The sequence below is a fragment of the Dama dama genome, chromosome 8, assembly GCF_033118175.1.
Source record: "Dama dama isolate Ldn47 chromosome 8, ASM3311817v1, whole genome shotgun sequence".
Taxonomy (NCBI): Eukaryota; Metazoa; Chordata; class Mammalia; order Artiodactyla; family Cervidae; genus Dama; species Dama dama.
The window spans coordinates 5,697,511-5,713,871 of NC_083688.1; the positions used below are offsets into that span (position 1 = coordinate 5,697,511).

The window sequence follows — 16,361 nt, forward strand, 5'->3', positions numbered from 1 at the left end:
GTTCTTTGCATCAGGTAGCCAAAGTATTGCCAGATTTAATAAATAAAAATACAGGATCCCTGTTCAATTTGAATTTCAGATAAACACTAGGCATAGGGTATGTTGTTGTTCAGCCACCAGTTCATGTCCAGCTCTTCAAGACTCCATGGACTGCAGCACACCAGGCTTCCCTGTCCCTCACCATCTCCCAGAGTTTGTCCAAGTTCATGTCCATTGCATCAGTAAGGACATCAACCATCTCACCCTCTATCGCCCTCTTCTTCTATCTTCAATGTTTCCCAGCACCAGGGTCTTTTCCAATGATTTGGCTGTTTGTATTAGGTGGCTGTTTGTATTCGCTCCAAAGTATTGGAGCTTCAGCTTGAGCATCAGTCCTTCCAATTGGTATTCAGGGTTGATTTCCCTTGGGATTGACCGGTTTGATCTCAATGGAAACCTCCAGAACTGAAAAACATAAAAAAATCCCTAGAATATATAAGATCTATGGAACAACCGCAAAAGGAGTAACAGATAAATAATGGAACTATCAGAAGGAGAAGAAGCAGAAAAAGTTGTTACTTGTTTCAAAGCAATATTTGAAGCTACAATGAGAACATTTCCTCCAACTAATGACAGATACCAAACTGCAGATCCAAAATCGAAAAGAATGCCAGCATGATAAATATGAAAAAAAAAAAAAATCCACAATCCATATTGTATTCAAATTTCAGAAAATTAACTATAAAGAAAATATTTTTGAAAGAAGAGAGGAAAAAACCTACCTTACTTAACAGAGGAGCAAAGATAAGAATTTCATCATGCTTTGCAGAAACCATGCTAGCAAAAAGAGAATGGATGAAATCTTTAAAGTGTTAACAGGAGAAACCCACAAAGCTAGAAGGATGTACCCTGCAAAATTATCCTCTGTAAGTGAAGAAGAAATAAAGACTTCTCAGACAAGCAAAAATTTAAGGAATTGGTTGCCAATAGAACTGCCTTGCAAGAAATGCTAAAAGTTCTTCAGAGAAGAGGAAAAATATATAGATCAGAAAACTGTATCTTTTGTGCCCAGAAAGAGCATAAAAGAAGAAATAAGTGTGGGTAAAATAAAATTTTTATTTTTCTTATTCATATTGTATTGAGCTAACATAACAGTTTGTTCAAAATGATAATATCAATGATGTGCTTGATTTTATAAGTATATAATATATACAAGGATATATTTATGTATGTTTATGTTTCAAGGAAATGAGTGATAGCAATGATACAAGGAATAGGAAGGAGGAATTAAAATTATTTTGTTCTTATAATGTATTGACACTACTTGTGAAGTGTTATAGTGTTGTTTGAAAATAGACTTGAATTAGTTGTAAATGTATTTTGCAAATCTAAGGCAACTACTAATGAAAGTAAAATAAGAAATATAACTGGTATGCTAAAACAAAGAAGAGAAAATGGAATAATATAAAATGCTTGATTAAAACAAAAGAATAAAAAGGTGTAGAAGACAAAATTAGGACCAAATAAAAAAGGACAACAAATAGAAAATAGTGACAAATGTGAAAGCTATTAATCCCATTACATAATAATCACTTTGAATATCAACTAGACTAAATACACCAATTAAAAGAGATCATAACAATATACAATAATCAGTGTGCTTCTAAACACTAACAAGAAACTATTTAAAAAGGTAATTAAGAAAACAATCTCATTTACAATGGCAACAAAAAAATAAAATGCTTAGGAATAACTTTAACCAAGATGGAAGACTTGTACACTGAAAACTATAAAACATTGATGAAAGAGAGCAGACACAAATAAATGGAAATACATCTTGTGTACATGGATTGGAAGAATTAATATCATTAAAATGTCCATATTATTCAAGATAATCTACAGGTTCAACACAACTTTTTTCAAAATTTCAATGGCATTTTTTTCAGGAATAGAGAAACAATCCTAAAATTCATATAGAACCACAGAAGTCCTCAAAGACCCAAAGCAATTTTGTGCAAGAAGAACAAAACTGGAGGCCTTACACTTCCTGATTTCAAAATACTAATATATTACAAAGCTACAGTAATCAAACAGTATGGTAGTGGCATTAAAAAAAAAACATAGAAAAATGAAACAGAATTGAGAGCCTAGAAATGATAATCTCTCCAATAAGTGATGTTGGACAAACTGGATATTCACATGTAAAAGAATGAAACTGAATCCTGTCTTACACCATATAGAAAACCCAACTAAAAATGAATTCAAGACTCAAATACAAGACACCAAACTATGAAACTCCTAGGAAAAAAGAAAAACATAGAAAAAAATTTTTCTTGAAATTGATCTTAGCAATGATTTCTTGGATATGACACTAAAAGCACAGACAACAAAAGTGAAAGTACACGTGTGGGATTCTATCAAACTAAAAGCTCTGCAGAGCAAAAGAAAAACTAACAGTAAAAGACAATCAATTCTACAGAATGGGAGAAAACATTTGCAAACCATATATCTGATAAAGGATTAATTACTGAGCTATCAGGGAAGCCCATACAACTCAATAGCAAGATAATAATAGTAACTACCTGATGTTAAAATGAGATGCAAGAATTTTGTCAAAGAAGGAGATAAATCTATCTTTATTTACAGGTGACATGACTGTCTGTTGACAAACTCTGAAAGAATAAGCCAATAAAAACTTCCTAGAACTAAGAAGCAATTATATTAAGGTTGAAGGATACAAAGTTAACATTAAAATGTTAATACTTTATAACATGCCATCAATGACAAGTAAGTTTTGAAATTAAAAATGCAATACTACTTATCTTAACACCCCCACAAGATTAAATACTTAAGTACAAACCAAACAGAATATGTTTAAGATTTTTATGAAGAAAGCTACAAGATTCTGGTAAAAGAAATCATAAAACTAAATAAATGGAGGGCTATGGGGCTTCCTGGGTGGCTGAGACAGTAAAGAATCTGCCTGCAATGCAGGAGACACAGGTTCAGTCCCTGGGTTGTGAAGATCCCCTAGTGAAGGGAATGGCAATCCACTCCAGTATTCTTGCCTGGAGAATTCCATGGACAGAGGAACCTGGTGGGCTACAGTCCATGGGGTGGCAAAGAGTAGGACACGACTGAGCGACTAACACTTTCCCTTTCATCCCATGTTCATGGATATGAAGACCTAATACTGTCAAGATATCAATTCTTTCAAACTTGATCTAAATACTTTATGCAATCTCAAGGAAAATCTCAGTAAATAATTTTGTGGATTTTGACAAACTGATTCTAAAGTTTTTATGGAGAGGCAAGAGACCCAATAACCAACACAATATTGAAGGAGAAGGACAAAGTTGGAGGGCTGACACTACCCAATTTCAATACTTACTATAAAGCTATGGAAATCAAGACTGTGGCATAAGCAAAAGAATAAATCAAGAGAACAGAATAAAGAGCCCAGAAATAAACCCATGTAAAGTCAACTGATATCTGACAAAAATAGCAAAGGTAATACAATGGAGTAAAAATGACAAATGACACTGGAACAACTGGACATCCACATGCAAATAAATGAACTGAGACACAGATCTTACTTTTCACAAAATTAATTCAAAATGGATCACAGACAGAAATGTAAAATGCAAAGCTCCTAGACAATAACGTAGAAGAAAATCTAGATAATCTTGGCTATAGTGATGACTTTTTTGGATACAAACCAAAGGCAGAATCTATGAAAGAAAGAATCAAGCTAGGCTCATTATAATTAAACTTTTTGGCTCTGTGAAACATTATGTTAAGAGAATGAGAAGACAAGCCACAGACTGGGAGAAAATATTTGCACAAGACATACTTGAAAAGGACTATTATTCAAATTATACAAAGAACACTTAAAACTCAACAATAAGAAGACAAACAACCTGATTTTAAAATAGACCAAAGACCTTAATAGATCCCTCTCCAAAGAGGATGAACAGATGGCAAGTAAGCATATCAAAAGGTACTCCACAACGTATATCATCAGGGAAATGCACATTAAAACAACAAGATACTGTTATATACCTCCTAGAATGGCCAAAATTCAGAACACTGACAACATTAAATGCTGGTAAGAATGTGGAGCTGTGGGAACACTCATGCCCTGCTGGTAGATTTCAAAATGGTACAGCTACTTCAGAAAATAATTCAGGAATTTCTCACAAAACTAAACATATTTTTCTTATATGACCCAATAATTGTGCTCCTTGGTATTAACCCAAACAAATTGAAAAGCTATGGCCACACAAGAGCTCGCACACAGATGTGTATAATACCTCTATTCATAATTGTCAAAACTTGGAATCAACCAAGACATCTTTCAATGGGTGAATGGATGAGTAAACTGTGGTATGTTCAGAGGATGGAATATTATTCAGTGCTAAAAAGAAATAAGATACCAAGCCATGAAAAGACATAAAAGAAACGTATATGTATATTACTAAGTGAAAGAAAGTAAAAGTGAAAGTTGCTCAGTCGTGTCTGACTCTTCTCCACCCCCTGGACTACATACAGTCCATGGAATTCTCCCAGGCAGAATACTGGAGTGGGTAGCCTTTCCCTTCTCCAGGGAATCTTCCCAATCCAGGGATTGAACCCAGGTCTCCCACATTGTGGGCAGATTCTTTACCAGCTGAGCCACAAAGGAAGCCCTAAGTCAAAGAAGTCAATCTTAAAAGGTTATATACTGTATGTTTCCAACTATGTAACACTCTGGAAAAGGAATAACTATGGAAACTCACAAGGCCAGTGACCTCCAGGGGTCTGGGGGCAGGGAGGATGAATAGGGAGAACAGAGAGGACTTATTTACTTTTCAAGTGATTTTTTTTTTTAGCTTTAATTTTTAAATTATAAACATAGCATATGAACACATTTATTAGAAAAACTCAATCATCACCAAATATATAGCAGAAAAGTGAAAAGCCATCTGCAAATCTCAGGCTCTACCTTATATACAGATGTCAAGCAGTTTGATGGGTTTACAAATGTTCATTTTTATAATAATTTTTGAATAGGAAATATATGCTAATAGTTCAAAATTCAAAAGCTACCAAGTAGTTTATAGGAAAAATTGTCTCTTTCCCTGTTTCCAGCAATTAAATTCCCTCCCTTGAAGAAAATCCTATTAACAGTATATATATCTGTGAGCTTTTTTAAACCTTTTATTTTATAATGGGGTATAAGTGATCCCTGGTGGCTCAGTGGTAAAGAACCCACCTGCCTGCCAATGTAGGAGACCCAGATTCAATCCCTGGGTCACTGAGATCCAGTGGAGGAGGAAGGATCCCCTGGAGGAGGACATGGCAACCCACTCCAGTTTTCTTGCCCCGGAAGTCCCATGGACAGAGGAGCCTGGCTGGTTACAGTCCATGGGATCTCAAAAGAGTTGGATACAACTTGGCGACTAAGCAACATTTGTGTTTTTTTCAATTTTTATTTCATATTGAAGTATAGGTAATTAACAATATTGTGTTAGTTTCAAGAGTACAGCAAATGCGTTTCAGAGCAGCGAAACTACCCTGTATAATGCTATAGTGGTGCATACATGTTATGCTGTTGTTCTTGTTCAATCCCTAAGTCATGTCTGACTCTTTGCAACCTCATGGATTAGAGTCTGCCAGACTCCTCTGTTCATGGGATTTTCCAGGCAAGAGTACTGGAGTAGTCATCCCTGGGTCAGGAAGATCCCCTGGAGTAGGATACATGTTATGCATTTGACCAAATCCACAGAATGAACAACACCAAGAGTGAACCCTAATATAAACTTTGGGTGATAAGGATCTGTGAATGTAGGTATATCAAGTGTAACAGATGTGCTGTTCTGGTGGGAGATGCTGATGGTAGGAGAGGCTATGCATGTGTGGGGATAGGGGAACACTGGAAATTTATATACTTTCCTCTCAATTTTGCTGTGAACCTAAAACTGCTCTTAAAAATAAAAATATTCTATATCTTGATATGGTGGTGGTTACATGGGTGTATGTACTTGCCAAAATGCCACTTTAAATGTGGAGAAGGGAATGGCAACCCACTTCAGTATTCTTGCCTGGAGAATCCCATGCAGGCTATAGTCCATGGGGTCACAAAGAGTCGGACACACCTGAAGCAGCTTAGCAGGCACACATGCACACACTTTAAGGGAGTATACTTTTTATTTTATGTAAATTATATTTAATAAAGTCCACTCTAGATGACAGATTACACTGGCCTTCTGTCTGCAGAACAAAGGATAATTAAAAAAAAAAAAAAAACTGCAGGAGGAGGATAGGTGAGAGATAAAAGTCATTCAAACTCTGGCCATGGAAACAGAGTATATTTAGAGGTAAAATCAACAAGACTTGGTGACTAGTTGAGGATGAGTGACAGACATGTCAAGGACAATTCCCAGCTGTCTAACCTGAGCGATCAGGTAGAGAGTGGTGGGTGGGCTGTTCTCTCTGAGCTCGGGAGCTGCAGGGGAAAAGCAGACTGGGCTGGAAAATTACAGCTTCTGTTTTGGATTAGATGGGTACGATGGGCCTGTGAGCCATCTCCAAACATGTTGATCCTGTCAGTCTGAATGCAACAAAGCCTCTTGTCTCAGGAGAAATTGAGACTGATGATATAAGATATAAGAAGACCAGACCCCACAGAAGTACCCTTATTGGCTGGGAGCCCCTTTGGAGTGAGGTAGTCTCTCCCTTTTCTTGATTTTTTTGTCATCTCGGATGGATGAGCAAGCTGACCTTTCTGAGTCATTTGGCAAATTCCAACAGCATCCTCATCTGAGACTCTCTGGCCTCCACTGGGCAAGATCTGAAGACAAGCTTCATTTGGATTGGAGAAAAGGGTTAGTGGAATTCTAACACTTAGAAAGCCAGGGAAAAGAAGGCTAAGGCCCAGATACCTACTCTAGCAGATAAAAAGCATATGCTGAGCCTCTAGCAAACTTCACTTCTACAAATAACACCACCGCCTTGGGGAACAGCAAAGACATTTGACCAGGCAGCAGCTGTGCGGAGAGTGCTATTTAAAGACACAGCTTTTGCAGCCCAAGGACTCTGGGCTTAAGATTTGATTGGAAGGCGGAGTGAAGACTGAGGAAAGAACCAGATTTGGGGGAAAACATCACCAGGTGGTTGGCTCCTGATATGAACTCTGAATATGTTAAATGAGCTCATTTTAATAAAATTATGTCTATCCATCTCTCTCTGAGTAAATTAAATGTGCTAATGCACAGAAAGCACTTGGAACAGTGTCCAGCTCATGGTGCTTATTGAAAGGAAGCTGTCCTTATTACCATCATTATCTCCCCATCTACCTACCTACATATATTTGCTCAGAGATGGAGAAATACTCATCTATAATGATATGTTACTGCTAAGTGGTAGGATTTAGAGTGATTCTGTTTCTAACTCTCTTCTTTATATGTTTCTGTAATCCTTGAACTCTTTATAACAAACACATATATTCTGTAAAACCCACAAGTCATCATTCTGGGGGTAGGGGGAAGTGAAGGCTCTAGAGTCAGAGCCTTAACCTCAACTCCACTGATTAATCACTGTGTAACCTCGAGCAAATTATTTACCTCCTCTGAGTCTGGTTTCTCCTCTATAAAAGGAGGTAGTGATATTACTTACCTCATTTGGTGGCTATGGGAATGAAATTAGATAATCTAGGTAGAACTTGGCATGGTACCTGGCAGCAAATAAGAGAGAGATAAATAATGACTGCTATTACTGGTGGTAGAAGTGGTCCTGGTTGTGTTATTTCCTACCAGGGCAAGGCTGATGTTCTACTTACCTCAGTGTTCTTGCCCTGAAGTAGTCATTCTGGAGACAGTTGGCAATTTAACCAGGGCCACCTCAGGGATCAGCCTGGGAACATTTTCTGTCAAGGTAGAAAAGAAAGTGAAGAGACCTCAAGCACCATCCCCCTCGTGATCAAGAGCTAGGTCCTTTTGGTGACTGAGAAGTACAAGTTATTTCTCCAAAACTCTTGAGACTCTCCCAAGCGAGGAGGTCCTTAGAGGATCCACCATTGGCTTCTTATTCTCCCATATGATGGCTGGCCAGAAGCCAGGAACACTGCCTTCCATCACTTTACGCTGTTCTTCATGGGCTGTAGGCAAGTCATTTCCATGAGAATTTCTAATAATACAAAACCTCAAGGGAACAATTATGGGGGAGCTGCAGCCATTTTCCATTGACCATGTGTGAATATGTTGGGGAATTGCATTCATTGTTATGTCTAAAGCAATCCTTCAATGTACAGATGACCAATAGGCATATGAATTCCAGCTGATCTATTTAAAACCCTAAATGATGATGCTGTTAACATGCTGCACTCAATATGTCAGCAAATTTGGAAAACTGAGCAATGGCCACAGGGCTGAAAAAGGTCAGTTTCCATTTCAATTCCAAAGAAAGGCAATGCCAAAGAATGTTCAAACTTTCATACAATTGTGCTCATTACACATGCTAGCAGGGTTATGCTCAAAATCCTTCAAGCTAGGCTTCAACAATATGTGGACTGAGAACTTCCAGATGTACAAACTGGATTTAGAAAAGGCAGAGGAACCAGAGGTCAAATTGCCAGCATCTATTGGATCATAGCAAAAGCAATGGAATTCCAGAAAAACATCTACTTTTGCTTCATTGACTACTCAAAAGCCTTTAATTGGGTGGATCATGACAAACTGTGGGAAATTCTTAAAGAGATGAACACCAGACCACCTGCTTCCTGAGAAACCTGTATGCAGGACAAGAACCAACAGTTAGAACTGGACGTGGAACAACAGACTGATTCAAAATTGGGAAAGGAGCATGTCAAGGCTGTATATTGTCACCTCACTTATTTAATATAGATGCAGAGTACATTATGCAAAATGCTGGGTTGGATGAATCACACACTGGAATCAAGATTGCTGAGAGAAATATCAACAACCTCAGATATGCAGATAATACCATTCCAATGACAGAAAGTGAAGAGGAACTAAAGAGCCTCTTGAAGAAAGTGAAAGGGGAGAGTGAAAAAGCTGGCTTAAAATTCAACATTCAAAAAACCATGATCATGGCATCTGGTCCCATCACTTCATGGCAAATAGACGGGAAAAAAGTTGAAACAGTGACAGATTTTACCTTCTTGGCCTCCAAAATCGCTGTGGATGGTGACTGCAGCCACAAAATTAAAAGGCACTTGGAAGAAAAGCTATGACCAACCTAGATGGCATATTAAAAAGCAGAGACATCACTTCACAGACAAAGGTCCATATCGTCAAAACTTTTTCTTCCATTTTTTTACACTCTTCCTGTGGGCATATCTTGTGGCTCAGCTGGTAAAGAATTTGCCTGCAATGTGGGAGACCTGGGTTTGATTCCTGGGTTGGGACGATCCCCTGGAGAAAGGAAAGGCTATCCACTCCAGTAGTGGGGTCACAAAGAGTCAGACACAACTGAGTGACTTTCACTTTCACACTTTTCCTGTAGTCATGTACAGATGTGAGAGTTTGGACCATAAAGAAGGCTGAGTACTAAAGAACTGATGCTTTCAAACTGTGGTGCTGGAGAAAACTCTTCAGAGTCCCTTGGACTGCAAAGAGATCAAACCAGTCATTCCTAAAGGAAATCAACCCTGAATATTCATTGAAGGACTGATGTTGAAGCTCCAATACTCTGGCCACCTGATGTAAAGTGCTGACTCATTGGAAAAGACCCTGATGCTGGGAAAAATGGGAGGCAGGAAGAGAAGGGGGCAACAGAGGATAAGACGGTTGGATGGCATCAGTATCAGTTATCAGTTCAGTCGCTCAGTCGTGTCCAACTCTGCGATCCCAAGGACTGCAGCATGCCAGGCTTCCCTGTCCATCACCAACTCCCAGAGCTTACTCAAACTCATGTCCATCAAGTCGGTGATGCCACACAACCATCTCATCTCTGATGGGGTCACAAAGAGTCAGACACGACTGAGCAACTAAGCACGCATACATGCACTCCTAAGTTCACAGGAGCAGCATTTACAATAACCAAACATGGAAACAATCTAAATGTCCATAGACAGATGAATGTATAAAAAAGATGTGGTGTACCTGTGTGTACACACACACACACACACACACACACACATACCAATGGAATACTGAAAGAAAGTGAAAGTGTTACTCACTCAGTCGTGTCCAGGTCTTTGCCACTCCATGGACTATAGCCTGCCAGGCTCCTCTGTCCAAAGAATTCTCCAGGCAAGAATACTGGAGTGGGTTCCCATGTCCTTCTCTATTCAATGGACTATTGCTGCTGCTGCTACTAAGTCGCTTCAGTCGTGTCCGACTCTGTGCGACCCCACAGACGGCAGCCCACCAGGCTCCCCGTCCCTGGGATTCTCCAGCAAGAACACTGGAGTGGGTTGCCATTTCCTTCTCCAATGCATGAAAGTGAAAAGTGAAAGTGAAGTTGCTCAGTCGTGTCTGACCCTTAGCGACCCCACAGACTGCAGCCTACCAGGCTCCTCCATCCATGGGATTTTCCAGGCAAGAGTACTGGAGAGGGTTGCCATTGCCTTCTCCAAATGGAATACTACTTCACTATAAATAATGAAATAATGCCATTTGTAGCAACATGGATGGATCTAGAGATTATCATACTAAGCAGAGTAAGTCAGAAAGAGAAAGACAAATACCATATGCTATCACTTGTATGTGGAATCTAAACTATGACACGAATGAACTTTTTATAAAACAGAAACAGGAAGAGACTCACAGACTCACGGACATAGAGAACAGACTCGTGGTTGCCAAGCATGAGTGGGGATAAGGGCAGGGATTGGGAGTTTGGGATTAGCAGATGCAAACTATTACATGTAGAGTGAATAAATAACAAGGCCCTATTGTATCTCATGGGCAACCATATTCATTATCCTATAATAAACCATAATGGAAAAGAATATGAAAAAGAATATACATCAATATTTAGAACTGAATCTCTTTGCTGTACAGCAGAAATTAAGACAACATTGTAAATCAACTACTCTTCAATAAAATTTTGAAAAATAAAACAAACCTTTAGATGAAAAGAGTTCTTTCTATATTGTCTATATTTTACAAGAAATGTATACTCCTCAAAATAAGAAACAAAACTTATTTAAAACCTCATCCTATAACCATAACCCCAGGAATTCAACATATCCACATTTCTCTTTTTTTCTTGTTCTTGTCTCTGTAGGATTCAGTCTTAAATAAGGAGCATAGATTGTGTCTGCAGTTATTTCTGTTGCTTGAGAATAATAAACCTCAAGCCATCCACATTTCCATATAGTACTTTGGCAATAACACTGCTCTTTAAACATTTGACTGATCAGATAAATATTTCAATAGCACCTACTATGTACCAAGCACCACTCTATGTGTTTGTTAAACCTGACAATGTGGTATTGAGTGCTCCCACCAAAGGAGAATGCAGAGATCGTGAAAATAAGCGATTAGGAGACACAATGGCTGTAGGTGTGAGTCTAGTGACTACAAAAGTGACTGTCATCTACAGTTACTTTGACTCTTAATGTGATAGTGACATATGACTATACTAGTGAAAGTGACTAAGTGGGCGGTAACAAGGACCCTGTATACCCAGTTGTGTGTGTTAGTCTCTCCGTCGGGTCCAACACTTTGCGACCCCATGGACTGAAGCCACCCAGGCTCCTCTGTCTATGGAGTTCTCCAGGAAGAATACTGGAATGGGTGGCCATTCCCTTCTCCGGTGGAGGGGGGAGGGGGGGTGGGGATCTTCCCGACCCAGGGATCTAACCGGGTCGCCTGCACTGCAAGCAGATTCCTTACTCTCTGAGCCACCAGGGAAGCCCACCTACCCAGGTGGGGTCTGTAAATGTTGACTGTGTGGCAGGCAAAGTAGCTGAGGGATAATGATGGTGAAAACAACTGAAAGGGTGACAGCTGAGCACACATTCCAATTGCTACACCACAAAGGAACTGTTAGAAGTTTGTGGTCACAGAGAAGGGAGGTCGCATACTGGACAGTGACTGTAGAAGATAATGAACCAGATGGCAGCAACAATGCAAATGACAGTTTTGCCCAGTAGATTGAATTTATGATTAAAAAGGTGATGGGAGTGGGCCCAATAATGACATCCTTCACAACGACTGAATATTGACACTGTGGATGGAACAGCTGTAACCAAACAGGGAACTTGGCCTTGTACTGAGACAACTAGATTTGAGCAGCATGACTGGCAGTGAAAGAAAAATTTGCTGTCAGTGACAGAATGATATTGTGGGGTTCAGCGGGCCAGCATCGATGTGATTTAACTTATCTGACACTGTTTGGATATGATTTCATCTGTCCGGCTGTGGGAAGGTGGCAAGAGGAGCCCCTCAACTGCAAAGCATAGGATGCGATGACATGTCAACAGAAAAACAGAGCAAAAGCAAAGCTATCACTTCACCCCCAAACCCATGCATCCTACAATGGCCTCTTAACGTCCGAGTCAAGCTTCTCCACCAATGACGAAGCGTTCGAGAACGAGGCTCGGGTCACGTCTCTGTCTTGCACGTGAACTTGCTGTCTTTGGAAAAGTGGAAAGAAACCTTTAGTGCCTAATTCTCTGCCGTGGTTTGAAATGAGAGAACCTTAGCGCGGCCTCACCCAGGCTAGTGGAAACCCGTTAGAATTTCCTCAGGGAGTGTGGGGAGGGGAGCGAAGGGTCAAGGTTCAGAGGTCGGAGAAGGGGTTAGCAACCGGCGGGTCCGAGCGTGTTTGCACTGGTAGAGATCACGCGCGTGCGCGTGACGCAGGCCACGCCCCTGTAAGGCCTGCCCCCTCCCCCAGCACGTGACTGTGGCGCGCGAGGCAGGCCGGGCCGCCCCCTCCCGCTCTTCACACGCCTTCAGCGCCGGCCTCAAGATGGCCGCCCTCTGGCGTCTCTGGCGCTGTTGAATGGAGAAAGCTTTATTGTTCCCTTCGGGTACGAGTGTTCGTGTCCTCTATGGCGCTGTCAATAAAGAACGGCAGTTTGAATCGGTCCTGAACAGGTAACCATAGAAACGGGGCCGGGACTCCGCATTGGAGACCCCTTTTGCCGCTGAGGGCCGGGAGGCGCCCCAAATGAGGGGCGCGCAGAGACCCTTCGGCCTGGCGAAGCCCGCTGCGCCCTGCCGAGTGCCCCAGCCGCCTGTCCCCGCCCCGGGGGGAACTTGGAACTCCGCTACCGCACCCCCGGAGCGGCCCACACTCCTGAGCGCAGGCTCCGCTCTCGTCTCCGGCCGAGGGGTATGCCCCGGGGTCCCGGCCCGGATGCTCGGCCGGGCCTAGGCCCCGCTTGGGGCCCGCCCTCCGCCGGGGACTTGCCTTCGCCCCGCATCGCCGGCAGCTCGGCGCAATCGGAGGCCTTCTCGCAGCTGCTCCTCGCATTTTTTCCCCCCGCCCCCGCTAAAACCCCTACCCCTCCCCGGGCCTCGGCAAACTGAGGCCTTGGCCCAAAGCCGCCGCTCCCCTCCCTTCCCTTTTTTTTGGTCTGCCTGGAGCTAAGAAGGTTTTACTTTTTTTTTAAACTGGTTGAGGGAGAAAGTATTTCACATAACTTGTGACAGTTAACAGGAAATCAAATCCCGGTGTCCATCAGTGGAGTTTTCTTGGAACACAACCGTGTTTGTGGTTTCTATATTTGTCCATGGCCGCTTTCCTCGTGCAAGAGCGAATTTGATTAGTTGCAAGGCTTAATCTGATGGCTCTGACGCTTTGATCACCAAAGCCCACGCTGTCTTTGGCCTTTCGCAGCAGTGTGGCAGGCCCAGCTGTAGACGCAAGTAAGCTGGGTCAGTGTTGTCCTTCAGGCTTCAGGAACTCCTCAGGCCCCTTCTCACCCGAGTGGGAAACTCGAGTTACAACTGCCCTGTGCACCCCTAGAGCTCTGTAGTTAACCACACACTCTGGCTTCCATTACTTCTGGTTTTATTGGTTTATTATTCCAAGTGGAATTGTTTCCCCTCCTTTGAATAACAGTACCATCTACTGAGCACCTGCAGTAAGCCAGATGCTTGTTTATATTAATGCACAGCGCTTTTGTGCCAGCGACTTTTGTGTGTCCATGTGTCTGTTTTGCGTGAGTTGAAAGCCCAGGTTCTGAGAGGTTAAGCTGTTTGAGAGCCTAATCGATTACGGGTCTAGCAAGTTGCTCCTGGGAGCCACCTGCCTGGGGACCCATGTCATTCTGCTTGGATTTTATTCTTTCAGATCTGTAAACCTGGCACTATTGGCTCTTCCTTGGAATGGAAGCCAAATCTTTGTATGGTTTGTGGATTTTAATTACAGCCTCAAAATGAAAATTTCCTCTTACTTGGCTAAATCATCAAACTTCTGCTGCACCCCCACTTTCTAATTTAGACGTTGTCCTTTTATAGGAGTTGTTCCCAAACCCAACTATTCATCACTAGTTTAACAAGTAGACTCAGAGTACCCCATACTTGTATGCATGCATTTGTTAATCATTCAGTATTTGTCGTGTGTCTACAAAATACTAGAAATGATTCAGACTCCTGGAAATAGAAATACAATGGTGAACAAGATCAGTGTGATCTCTGCCCTTCCATGGAATTTAAATTCTGTAGAGACTTGGACAGATGGCATACGAGTAATCAAAGATAATTTCATATACAGCTGTCATAGCATCTTTATAGTAAAATTAGTAGTTAGTTTTTATTGAGTGATTCCTGTGTGCCAAGGACTGCATTATGTGCTTTATTTCCATAGCCTATCATTTAATCCTCACACCAACACTATGGCATAGGTTGTATTAATAGTCCTATTTTAAAGATGAGGAAACAGAATCAGGAGAGATGTCTAAGGTTACATAGCTAATGCCTAAGGGAGCTAGGACCTGAATCTAAACTGATCACACTAACCACCCTGCATTTCCCATCTGTTTATTATCTTTCCTACTCCTTGGGAGGTCTTCAAGGGCAGGTCCTGCACCTTGCTTGTTTTTACACCAGCTGCTAGCCAGTGCCCACAACCTGGCATTTGGCAAATATTAAATAAATGCAGGTCATTCATTGAGCAAACATTAGAGTGTCTGCTGTCTGTCCACCAGACAGCACTGTGCCTGTGATCACCAGGATGAAACGTGGACCTAAAACCAGGGTCTTAACACAGGAAAGCGACAGCCGAGTTACTCCAAGTTGTGGCAGCTGCTGTAAAGGGAACAAGGCGGTGCTGGCTTGGGAGCCCCCCTGTCTCCAGGGGTCTCTCTTCCGGGTAGTTTAGGCTGAAACTTGTGGGGTGACCAGGATCCAGTTCAGAAGAAGGGAAAGGGGGAGGAGTCGAGGCGGAAGAACTCTTTAGCAGTTCAGGCACTGTGCGATGGCAGCAGCTTGGAGAGCCCAGGGCTGAGAGAGGCCGGCGATGGTCTGCGGTTCATAGGCCTGAGCCGGCCTCCTGGCCCTGTTTCCAGCTTTCCTGCCCATAAGGGGCAGCTCTTGGGCCAGTTACAAGTTATCCTCTTATCTGATACATGTTGGTAATGGATAATGGTACCAGAGGACTCTTTGTTTTTTGTTACACGTGTTGCTGATTTCCAGTTAGAGTAGCCAAGTTTGGCCCCAAATGGAAACTTACTTAAAATGCTGGAAAGTGAAAGTGTTAGTCATTCAGTCCTATCCAACTCTTTGTAATCCCATGGGCTGTACTCCACTGGCCCTTCTGTCCATGGAATTCTCCAGGCAAGAATACTGGAGTGGTTAGCCATTCCCTTCTCCAGGGGATCTTCCCGACCCCTGGGTCTCCTACATTGCAAACCTGCAATGTAGGTTTGCATTCCTACAAACCCAGGTCCTACAAACCTGGGTCTCCTACATTGCAGGCAGATTCTTTACCTTCTGAGCCACCAGAGAAGCTCACTCAAAGTGCTAAATAAGAACAAAAATTCAGAAGTGCATTACAGTTGAATTGAGAGTGTGTGTGTGCATGGGTGTATGTGTGTATGTTTTTATGTTTGGGGGAGGGGACAGGTCTTATTTTTTTCTTAGTGTTTATGTTAAGAGGGGAACATTTCCAAATGGGATTTAATTTTTTAAATAAAATTACACAACTGCCTGTAGAGAGTGTTTCATCGTTTTGGTGCTTTAAGCTTGAAAATATTTGCATTCCTTCATTCTAAGAAAATGATAGGCTTCTAGTTGGTAGTAATTTTAGAATTTGTTTGCAAATGATTTTAGGTTTCTTCTAAAAGTTTTCAAAATAATGTCGCATACTATAAGCAGAATGTTGAATGCTTTAAAGCAGGTAGACTTTTTGCACAGGTAAAGACACATGATGTTTGGGCTCATAAACATGAAAAATTACAGAGGCAGTAATAAATTGAGCAG

At 41.5% G+C, this 16,361-nt stretch overlaps 1 protein-coding gene and 1 long non-coding RNA gene across 7 annotated transcripts in view; one reads left to right on the top strand and one right to left on the bottom strand.

The window, feature by feature from the left end:
• Positions 1–310: 310 nt before the first annotated feature.
• LOC133060341 (uncharacterized) lies at positions 311–10,399 on the bottom strand. The gene is made up of 3 exons (XR_009693761.1): positions 10,160–10,399; positions 7,799–7,885; positions 311–444 (listed from the first exon to the last, which is right to left on the bottom strand). It is a non-coding gene; the product is annotated as an uncharacterized LOC133060341 (long non-coding RNA).
• Positions 10,400–12,887: 2,488 nt separating this feature from the next.
• The window catches only part of ZBTB40 (zinc finger and BTB domain containing 40), a 73,014-nt gene continuing 69,540 nt past the window's right edge, over positions 12,888–16,361 (top strand). For all 6 annotated transcript variants that reach the window (XM_061148129.1, XM_061148132.1, XM_061148133.1 and 3 more), the window contains exon 1: positions 12,888–13,031. The gene's annotated coding sequence lies outside the window, so the exon portion shown is untranslated. The remainder of the gene's footprint in view (positions 13,032–16,361) is intronic.